Source organism: Sinocyclocheilus rhinocerous, unplaced genomic scaffold (genome assembly GCF_001515625.1).
Source record: "Sinocyclocheilus rhinocerous isolate Xijiao unplaced genomic scaffold, SAMN03320098_v1.1 scaffold749, whole genome shotgun sequence".
Classification (NCBI taxonomy): Eukaryota; Metazoa; Chordata; class Actinopteri; order Cypriniformes; family Cyprinidae; genus Sinocyclocheilus; species Sinocyclocheilus rhinocerous.
The window spans coordinates 1,759,926-1,771,782 of NW_015653466.1; the positions used below are offsets into that span (position 1 = coordinate 1,759,926).

At 35.9% G+C, this 11,857-nt stretch overlaps 1 long non-coding RNA gene across 1 annotated transcript; it reads right to left on the reverse strand.

The window, feature by feature from the left end:
- Positions 1–4,312: 4,312 nt before the first annotated feature.
- On the reverse strand, positions 4,313–11,642 carry LOC107715949 (uncharacterized). Its single transcript, XR_001637154.1, has 3 exons — positions 11,572–11,642; positions 8,490–8,495; positions 4,313–4,323 (listed from the first exon to the last, which is right to left on the reverse strand). It is a non-coding gene; the product is annotated as an uncharacterized LOC107715949 (long non-coding RNA).
- Positions 11,643–11,857: the final 215 nt, after the last annotated feature.

Below are 11,857 nucleotides of genomic sequence, written 5' to 3' on the forward strand. Positions count from 1 at the left end.
TGGTGTGAAAAGGCTTTTATATTTGCCAAAAATATAACTTTTTTTTTATTTTAAAAACAAACAAGCAAGCCCTGTCCAGATTTAAAAAGTAACTGTTTTTAAAAAGATTTAAAAAGTTTTGTATCTTTGTATCAGTCTGCAATGTCATACATTTACTAAAACGTTTGGGAGGCAATATGCTGTCTTGGCCATATGGTACAAGCATGTGCTTGTGTGTGTGTGTGTTTGTGTGTGCGCTGTTTTGAAATCTGCAGCCACACACTATTAAAATAATCTATAGGAAATATACAGAGCAGGATGTATTCATTCTGCGCCACCGGAAACAGAGAGGAAAAGTCAAATTTGTTTGTGTCTTGTCCAATATGTTTATCTATAACTAAATACTCATATGAGTCATTGTTGTGTGTGTATATATATATATATATATATATATATAATCCTCATCTTTAATTTCTCTTGTGGTACCTCGGATTCGACTAACTACCATGGGTGCCAGATCTTTTAGCTATGCTGCCCCCCGCCTATGGAACTCACTTCCACCTGATATTCGCAACAGCGATTGCCTGCTGACTTTTAAAACGCGTCTTAAGACATATCTTTTTATACAGGCTTTCTTATAATGTTTTATTGAGTCTTTACTGCACTTTATCTGTATATGTGGAGTGTTTGTTGTGTGTTTTTTATTGTGTAGTGATTTGTATTTATTTTTATCTTTGCTTGCTTGTGAGGTGACCTTGGGTGTTTTGAAAGGCGCCATTAAATAAAATGCATTATTATTATTATATATATATATATATATATGTATGGGTTTATATGGGTAATATATGTGGCCTTTTAACACTTATCTCAGTCGGTGTGTTTCTGACAAATGTAATGTACAGTATAGTTTTGGTTGCACTGAGTGTGCAAGTAAAATCAAACATTTATATTTTAGTGTTTATGTAGGTCAATGTTATAATTCATTAAAAAGTTTCTTTAGGAAAACATCTCTCTCTTACTTTAGTGACTGGGTGATCTGATTACACGTTTTCTCTCCTCTGTAGCTGCACAGTTTTGATGTCACGCATACATCAATCACACTGAGTGTAATTTTCATTTCACACTCATTAGAGCGGAGCAAAAGAAATGTCCAAACAGCAGCCTCACATTTACAGGGAGAGGATCAAATACGATGAGAGAGTGAAGGAAAGCATGAATAAACCCCGGGAAAAATCTTGTGAAATTTGCTGTAAAAATAAACGGGTAACTTGTTGCCAGAAATTAACCATAACAGATACGTTGACAATGTTTCAGGCATTATAGGATGGTGTACTCTATGTTTTACAAGTCACAGCTGTGTATTTCATTGACTATTGTTAATATACTAACCTATTTGAATTCAATGTGGGAAACAGTTTTTGCTTCTGTAACAATATAAACTAATTCAATGATGAATAGAAAGTTCAAAAGAACAGCATTTATTTGTAAAGGAAATCTTTTCTAACATTATAATTGTGTTTACTGTCACTTTTGATCAATTTAATGCATCCTAGCTTAATAGAATTTTATCTTTGTTGTTGTTTATTTAATTTTATTATTAGTATATTAGTATCTCTTTTAATTTTGAATGCTTAACTCTTTTGAATGGTAGGCTACTGTATCATGGTTTCAACAAAAATATTTAGCAGAACAACTGTTTTCAACATTGATAGTAATAAGAAATATTTATTGTGCACCAAATCAGCATTAGAATGATTTCTGAAGGATCACGTGACACTGAAGACTGGAGTAATGGCTGCTGAAAAGACAGCTTTGCCATCACTGGAATTAATTACATTTTATAATATATTAAAATAGGAAACATATATTTTCAGTTGTAATAATAGTTCAAAATATTACTGCTTTTACTGTTTATTTAAACAAATAAATGCAGCTTTGGTGAGCAAGAGACATTTTTCATAATTTTTTATTTTTATTTTTTTACATTTTTTTACTATTCCAAACATATATATATATGGATATAATAAAATGAACAGCATATATTAAATGTTTTTACGACAAAATATAATAAGATAAGAATATAATAAGATAATTATAAGAGAAATCATACTTGGCACTTTCTGCAGCAATGTACAGTATAATTACATGTCTTGCCCATAAACTATATTTTTCATCGTTTCAAGGTAACTCCCAGTTAACAAATTTTTCAGGTTTTCGGTCTAGCACTTTTTGGTAAAAACAGCCCCTGGACTGTTTGAAAAGTGAGACATGGCCTCAGAGAGATGCAGAAAAAATGAGCAGGTTGTGAAGGTAGCTCACTCTCTATAGACTTCAGCTCTCATTAAACGAGAAGAAAGCTCCATTTATGATTTTTGAAAATCACAAACATCAGAGTCCAAAGCGCGTTCTGCTTACAAAATATGAGAACATTTTATCCCCAGAAATGTAAAAGTGAGTTTGGGATCACTGAAACTGTTTTTTTCATGTGCTTCCTTTGGAAATAGCAAAAACCTCATCAATAATGTAGAGGAGTCTTGCCTCAGTGTTCAGTTCAGAACAGTTTTAACAGAGATAAAACAGCAGTTTGCCATTGTAAACAAAGACTTAGCTTTTGTTTTTTTCTTCGCTTTCTTCTCTTCTTGCCCGAGTTTCCATGGTGAATTAATGAAGTGAAGGGGCTTCATTCTAGCTTCCCGCTCAAACTGAATGCGGCCTGCTTTAGGTTGCAGTTTACTTACAATATGCATGAAATGACATGCCATAAAGTCTAAATTAGCTCATAAACAGTCATAACCTGAAGCATGTCATAAACTCTGTCTGCCATGTGTATTTGGCAGTTGCCACATACTCAAGCGTGCAGGAATGTAGAAATGTATTGGAATGTATCCGGTTCTTACTGAATATAGAACAGCAGTGGCGGCAGTGACAAGGTGCTATTAGTGTCAGGTGTGCCTCATCTCACACTGCCTGCAAAACTGTAGCCACAGCCATCCTCTTCTGTATGTCTTCAACTGTTATTTTATTTAGATGCATGCTGGGAGCCTGAGCAACAATAGAGATGAAATACTGTCCTCTTCCTCTCGCTGTTGGGGTTCTGTCTGTGTAAAAAGAGAAAGAGGGAAGGGGAGAAAAGAAAGCATGTTTAAAGACAAACATGAAATGAAATTAGTGTGCACAGTAAGGGCAGAATCAGCAGGTTGATGAGTTTTAGAGACATCAAAAGGGGAAAAGAAGGAGAAGGGGCGATAAAGATGATTACAAACATGTAGTCGCTGACATCCACGCATCAAGGTTATGTTTCCCTGCGAGATCTTCCACCAGATGTGCCTTGCATCTCGGAATGTAAATCAATCCTCGCGTGCGAGACAGAAAGGTTTATCTCATTGCAACATCTCACGCATGTGTTAATGTGGAAGAAGAATGGGGAAAAGATTGACAGGTGTGGCATGTCCACAATGGGAGAACATGATTCATCGCTTGATGGGCCCAATACGGACATAAACTCTTAAGAATACTGCAGGGAGCTGGGATGGAAGATAGATGATGGAAGTATTGTTAGGTAAGCTTAAGTAAATATATCGTATGTGTTGGAATTATTGCTTATTAAAAAATATATTGTAAAATATATATAAAAAAACTTTTGAGTACTAGTCTTAAGTAGCTGTGTTCTTAAGTTAGCCCACTCAAAAATGCAGTGTGAACTTTTTTTCATGTTTTTGTATTTTGATTTATATTTCATGTAATTTTTCTCAAGTTGGCTGACCAAAAAAAAAAGAAATAAGAAAAATTACCAAATAAGCTAAAAATCACCGTCTCCGTCCTTTTCTCTCAACCAATAATACAGCAGTTCTTGTTCACGCACTAGTCACTTCACGTATAGACTACTGTAATGCCCTTCTCACTGGTGTTCCCTCTAAATTGCTACGTAAGCTCCAGTTGGTCCAGAATTCTGCAGCTCGTGTTCTTTCTAGAACACCCTCTACTGAGCACATTTCTCCAGTTCTTCAGCAATTGCACTGGCTTCCAGTAAAGTATCGAGTTGAATTCAAGATCTTGCTACTTACTTACAAGGCACTTCATAATCTTGCACCCCAATACCTTACTCAACTTCTTCATGTTTACACTCCTTCACGTGCTCTCAGATCCTCATCTTTAATTTCTCTTGTGGTACCTCGGATTCGACTAACTACCATGGGTGCCAGATCTTTTAGCTATGCTGCCCCCCGCCTATGGAACTCACTTCCACCTGATATTCGCAACAGCGATTGCCTGCTGACTTTTAAAACGCGTCTTAAGACATATCTTTTTATACAGGCTTTCTTATAATGTTTTATTGAGTCTTTACTGCACTTTATCTGTATATGTGGAGTGTTTGTTGTGTGTTTTTTATTGTGTAGTGATTTGTATTTATTTTTATCTTTGCTTGCTTGTGAGGTGACCTTGGGTGTTTTGAAAGGCGCCATTAAATAAAATGCATTATTATTATTATATATATATATATATATATGTATGGGTTTATATGGGTAATATATGTGGCCTTTTAACACTTATCTCAGTCGGTGTGTTTCTGACAAATGTAATGTACAGTATAGTTTTGGTTGCACTGAGTGTGCAAGTAAAATCAAACATTTATATTTTAGTGTTTATGTAGGTCAATGTTATAATTCATTAAAAAGTTTCTTTAGGAAAACATCTCTCTCTTACTTTAGTGACTGGGTGATCTGATTACACGTTTTCTCTCCTCTGTAGCTGCACAGTTTTGATGTCACGCATACATCAATCACACTCAGTGTAATTTTCATTTCACACTCATTAGAGCGGAGCAAAAGAAATGTCCAAACAGCAGCCTCACATTTACAGGGAGAGGATCAAATACGATGAGAGAGTGAAGGAAAGCATGAATAAACCCCGGGAAAAATCTTGTGAAATTTGCTGTAAAAATAAACGGGTAACTTGTTGCCAGAAATTAACCATAACAGATACGTTGACAATGTTTCAGGCATTATAGGATGGTGTACTCTATGTTTTACAAGTCACAGCTGTGTATTTCATTGACTATTGTTAATATACTAACCTATTTGAATTCAATGTGGGAAACAGTTTTTGCTTCTGTAACAATATAAACTAATTCAATGATGAATAGAAAGTTCAAAAGAACAGCATTTATTTGTAAAGGAAATCTTTTCTAACATTATAATTGTGTTTACTGTCACTTTTGATCAATTTAATGCATCCTAGCTTAATAGAATTTTATCTTTGTTGTTGTTTATTTAATTTTATTATTAGTATATTAGTATCTCTTTTAATTTTGAATGCTTAACTCTTTTGAATGGTAGGCTACTGTATCATGGTTTCAACAAAAATATTTAGCAGAACAACTGTTTTCAACATTGATAGTAATAAGAAATATTTATTGTGCACCAAATCAGCATTAGAATGATTTCTGAAGGATCACGTGACACTGAAGACTGGAGTAATGGCTGCTGAAAAGACAGCTTTGCCATCACTGGAATTAATTACATTTTATAATATATTAAAATAGGAAACATATATTTTCAGTTGTAATAATAGTTCAAAATATTACTGCTTTTACTGTTTATTTAAACAAATAAATGCAGCTTTGGTGAGCAAGAGACATTTTTCATAATTTTTTATTTTTATTTTTTTACATTTTTTTACTATTCCAAACATATATATATATGGATATAATAAAATGAACAGCATATATTAAATGTTTTTACGACAAAATATAATAAGATAAGAATATAATAAGATAATTATAAGAGAAATCATACTTGGCACTTTCTGCAGCAATGTACAGTATAATTACATGTCTTGCCCATAAACTATATTTTTCATCGTTTCAAGGTAACTCCCAGTTAACAAATTTTTCAGGTTTTCGGTCTAGCACTTTTTGGTAAAAACAGCCCCTGGACTGTTTGAAAAGTGAGACATGGCCTCAGAGAGATGCAGAAAAAATGAGCAGGTTGTGAAGGTAGCTCACTCTCTATAGACTTCAGCTCTCATTAAACGAGAAGAAAGCTCCATTTATGATTTTTGAAAATCACAAACATCAGAGTCCAAAGCGCGTTCTGCTTACAAAATATGAGAACATTTTATCCCCAGAAATGTAAAAGTGAGTTTGGGATCACTGAAACTGTTTTTTTCATGTGCTTCCTTTGGAAATAGCAAAAACCTCATCAATAATGTAGAGGAGTCTTGCCTCAGTGTTCAGTTCAGAACAGTTTTAACAGAGATAAAACAGCAGTTTGCCATTGTAAACAAAGACTTAGCTTTTGTTTTTTTCTTCGCTTTCTTCTCTTCTTGCCCGAGTTTCCATGGTGAATTAATGAAGTGAAGGGGCTTCATTCTAGCTTCCCGCTCAAACTGAATGCGGCCTGCTTTAGGTTGCAGTTTACTTACAATATGCATGAAATGACATGCCATAAAGTCTAAATTAGCTCATAAACAGTCATAACCTGAAGCATGTCATAAACTCTGTCTGCCATGTGTATTTGGCAGTTGCCACATACTCAAGCGTGCAGGAATGTAGAAATGTATTGGAATGTATCCGGTTCTTACTGAATATAGAACAGCAGTGGCGGCAGTGACAAGGTGCTATTAGTGTCAGGTGTGCCTCATCTCACACTGCCTGCAAAACTGTAGCCACAGCCATCCTCTTCTGTATGTCTTCAACTGTTATTTTATTTAGATGCATGCTGGGAGCCTGAGCAACAATAGAGATGAAATACTGTCCTCTTCCTCTCGCTGTTGGGGTTCTGTCTGTGTAAAAAGAGAAAGAGGGAAGGGGAGAAAAGAAAGCATGTTTAAAGACAAACATGAAATGAAATTAGTGTGCACAGTAAGGGCAGAATCAGCAGGTTGATGAGTTTTAGAGACATCAAAAGGGGAAAAGAAGGAGAAGGGGCGATAAAGATGATTACAAACATGTAGTCGCTGACATCCACGCATCAAGGTTATGTTTCCCTGCGAGATCTTCCACCAGATGTGCCTTGCATCTCGGAATGTAAATCAATCCTCGCGTGCGAGACAGAAAGGTTTATCTCATTGCAACATCTCACGCATGTGTTAATGTGGAAGAAGAATGGGGAAAAGATTGACAGGTGTGGCATGTCCACAATGGGAGAACATGATTCATCGCTTGATGGGCCCAATACGGACATAAACTCTTAAGAATACTGCAGGGAGCTGGGATGGAAGATAGATGATGGAAGTATTGTTAGGTAAGCTTAAGTAAATATATCGTATGTGTTGGAATTATTGCTTATTAAAAAATATATTGTAAAATATATATAAAAAAACTTTTGAGTACTAGTCTTAAGTAGCTGTGTTCTTAAGTTAGCCCACTCAAAAATGCAGTGTGAACTTTTTTTCATGTTTTTGTATTTTGATTTATATTTCATGTAATTTTTCTCAAGTTGGCTGACCAAAAAAAAAAGAAATAAGAAAAATTACCAAATAAGCTAAAAATCTAAGGCCGAAAAATTAATTAATACTGCTTACTTATACACTTACTGTCAAAGCACTGATCCATTTCAGTTTGACCTATTGATGTGCTTGTGTTTAGCTGCAGGCCTGGCTTCGTCCCAGACTGAGATGACTAATTAGTCTCTTACATTAGACATTAGAAATTAGTCAAAGAAACTCTCAAAGCCTCACTGAGCTATTAGAAGAGCTCATTTTAATTCATTAGATGTCGTTTTGGTGGAAAATAAACGATAATTAGTCCAATGATTATACTCCTGTGTCTGTGGAGACTATATATGTTCCTTTAAGGAAGAAAAAGCACTGGCTATGAGTATGGGTTCAGTTTCATAAGGACAGATGGGCATGAATCTGATCTCTGTCAGATTCTGTTACGTACTCTGACAGTACAGGTGAGCCACCTCTGTGTGCTCTGCACGCACTTCATTTCTGACAGGGAGGGTTTTAAGGTTGGCTGCTGCTACTTCCAAATGATGTGTTTGGTGCCTCACATGAACTCATCTATCCGCACTATTCTGCAGAGAAATCAAACTGAAGGTGAAAACACGAGTGGACAAAACATTGCCTCACTTGTGCTGTTTGTTTATGGCTTTTGATCCTTTTTTTGCAAACCTTTTTGTAATTTTGAGTGTTTATGGGTTCCACACCAAAATCACTGCACCACAAATACAAAATAATGACGTTGCCATTGATTTGTATCTCTTAGTGTGCTTTCGCAAATTTCATTTAAGACTCCATTGTTTTCTAAAGAAGCTATCAAAAAAAAAAAAAAAAATCTGAAGGACAGAAATACTGTATGCATTTAAGAGTTAGAATAATAATTGTTTTCTGTTCTGGAACACTTTCTGTTCAGTTTAATGAACAGTTGCGTCTCAATTTATCTTTTACAACCAGAGCATCTCAATTTAAACAATTTTGTTTAACCATCTCATTTTTCATCTCATCCATCTAAATATGACAGAACATATAAGGTAAGTTTTCAAACAGATATGCATATAAAATACAGTATTCTATTCATGTGAGCTGTCCATGGATGATTTTGGCCCATTTTTCTCTTGTGAATGGTGCACTTCTATCTTTCTATTTTCATTTATTTTTGTTCTTCTTTGTTGTAGTAGTGATTGAGAATGTTGAGTTGAAACTTGAGTTTTAGTAATTTAGTTACTAGTTGTAGCACTCCAGTACAATATGAAACTTACAGTATGTGCTTCAGAGACTAAGAACATGGCACATTCTAATGAGATAGAGGGAAAGGCATTCAGAGTAGCTTCAGACAGAGACATTCAAAGAATGAATAAAGATTCTGACATTGTTTCTGAAAAGTTCACCTTCATGATAATTAATGGTTGTTTGCAGCTTTTGTGCGTCAAGACGTTTGGATGCACACGGCAGCACTCATTTGCTGGAATAAATAAATTCTTGATATATCATTTGGAAAAATGGCCCTGGTACCTGGCGGCGGGTGTTCATGCATGTTTGATCTATTCAAATGCCAGGTCTTATTTACTCTCTCCAGAAAACCTTGAGAGCTTGAAATGACAGACTCTCTTCATCTAAATAACAACTTCACACTACCGTTTGAAGAAGACACAAAGAGGAACTATGCGTTCTTTTTCGAACAGCTGCTCGAGTGCTGAACGGTCATTGACTGGAGCACATGAGACAACAATTTCCGCTCTGCTCACGCACTCCACCGGCTCGCCTCGTTCATGGATGAACCACTGTGCTGGTGCGGTTAGTATCCTAACAAGAGCTGACAGGCTTCCTGTTAAACAGACTCCACAGAACTCAAGTGCGTTTGGAATTACTTAATCTTGGTTGTCTGTTGCTTACCCCCGTTACTAATTACTAATTTGTCATTTTGCAGTTGCTTTTATCCAGTGCGACTTGTAGTAGGCATGGGGTTACTATTCATTTTCATTCCCAGTCTAACTGAAATCAAATAATGGCCATCAATGACACTTATCTGTGAGTTAGAATCTTATCACAGTGTATTAATTTGAAGCTTATTTAAACTGTGTTTCTTTACTTAAAGATGTTTTTTTTACTCATGTGAAACCAGGAAATGTGGTGTTATTTTACAGATTGCGTGATGAGATGGTAAAAATAATGAGCTTAATTAAACAAATGTTGTCAAGCATATAATTAACATAATCAGTGGTTCGGACAATGAATTCAATGGGATGAATTCATTGTTTGGCCACATTGTTGCAGAAGGTTATATTAAGCAATGCTGGTGTTTTTGTTGTTGTGTTCTTTGTAATTCGCAGTAATCTGTGTTCCACTGTTTTGATTTTCTGTTCTCTCTGACCGCAAGTGATGTCTTTGCCCCAAATAGGACTCCAGATGTTAAAATTTAGCCACCGTCTGACTGAAATTCAATTTTAATTAGCATTTTGTGACTGTTTATTGCACTGTTTAAGAACCTTGTGTATTTGTGTAATGGTAATATGCACTGTAATATTTTCATCCTCTCATAATGGTAGTCCACTAATGAGGCTACAGCTGGAGGGGAGCTTGGGGGCACCAAACATGTCTGCTCCCCTTTGATCAGCTTTAATTATGTACATGTCACGGCTCATAAAATCTCTGACAAGTGGTAGGACAGCATCTTAACACCCCTCATCTCCTCTATATTCTCAGTTTCTTTTCATCCTCGCAGCTTGTTTTCTCATGTCCCTTGTATTGGGTATGAATCTGAGGTGTTGATCTAAGCTTCTAAGACTGGCCTAGTTGCCCTTGTTGTCCTTTTGATGCTGTCTGATTGTCATGGTTTGATCATCTTAACGATTCGTACATCCTTCAGGTTGATTTTGAACTGCTTGAAGGAGAGTATGCCTGGTTTCACATACATCTGAGAGGGTGAAGAAACAGATGTGGCTGGTGAGTGATCTGAAATTGTGGTTTTGTGATTTATAAATCTAGCGTGTCCAGTCTAAAGGCCCATTCACACCAAGGACGATAACTACAATGATAACAGTAAATGTATAGTTTTGAAAATTATTCTAAATTTAGTTCACACCACAACTATAATGATTGGCACAGGGGAACGACATTGAGATAGTTGGAATCACTTTCCAAGTAATATTTGTTCAAAAAACACTGACAACCAGTCAGAATCCGCTCAAAAAAGGTATGTTGTCTGTTGTGTATGAAGCACTGCTCACACAGAAGTTACTTTCACATGCAGCAGCTTTCTGTGGGTCAATGCGGTGTGACCAACTTGAACTGGTCGTGAAATATATGTGGGGAAATCTTTCACCCTCAAGCGAAAATCCGATTGCGTGATTTTGCCTAACAACGGTAAACATGACCGCAGCTTAAGCTGTTCATTCTCTCAGTATTTACAATGATCATATTCCTTTGGATCATTAACATAACATTTCACACATCTAAATTTGGAATTTAACTAATTCATAAAAGTCTTTTGGTGTATTTTTAACTGGTCTCTGCTCTTTGCCCTTTTCTCCATCCCCTCTTCCGAGGCCCTGAGGCATGAGTCTAGTATTCACCAAATAAGTTGTGACACGAGCTGTTCTATCTTGTTACGTTAACACCCAGAGTCTAACTGGATTATGTAGCCTGCAGAGCCCAAACAGAGATTAGCACACTAATCCAACCTACAGGCTTGAGGATGGGGGGGGGGGGGCACTTTAACTATGAGCAGTGCTCATTCTCTCAGTATTTACAATGATCATATTCCTTTGGATCATTAACATAACATTTCACACATCTAAATTTGGAATTTAACTAATTCATAAAAGTCTTTTGGTGGGTGTATTTTTGGTCTCTGCTCTTTGCCCTTTTCTCCATCCCCTCTTCCGAGGCCCTGAGGCATGAGTCTAGTATTCACCAAATAAGTTGTCACTTTAACTATGAGCAGTGCTGATTCAGATTCAGTACTTACCACATAGTCAGGCAAGCTATTCATTATCATTAGTTCAGATTACAACCACATATCCACCTGCACAAGCATTAGGTGCTGATTAGATTAAGAGAGAGAGAGAGAGAGAGAGTGATTTTCTACATTGGGTTGAAAAGCTCCCAGGTGAAAAAGACGTAGTATTAAATGTATTAAAAATATACTCTTTTCTTCAGAAAATTGCATTGTAATTTTAATTTATTCATTGATGTAAAATGCTGTACTTTTTAGTAAGGCCGGTATAACTGAAAAAGGAATGTTCCAGATTCAATACAAGTTAAGCTCAATCGACTGCTTTTGTTGCTTTTTGATTACCACAGAAACTTTTGACATTCCACAGCAAAAATCAGGATTGTGTAAAGCATTTAGAAATAAACAGTGCCATCTATTTTTAATATTTTTTAAAATGTGATTTATTGCTGTGATGCAAAAAACGGAATTTTCAGCAGC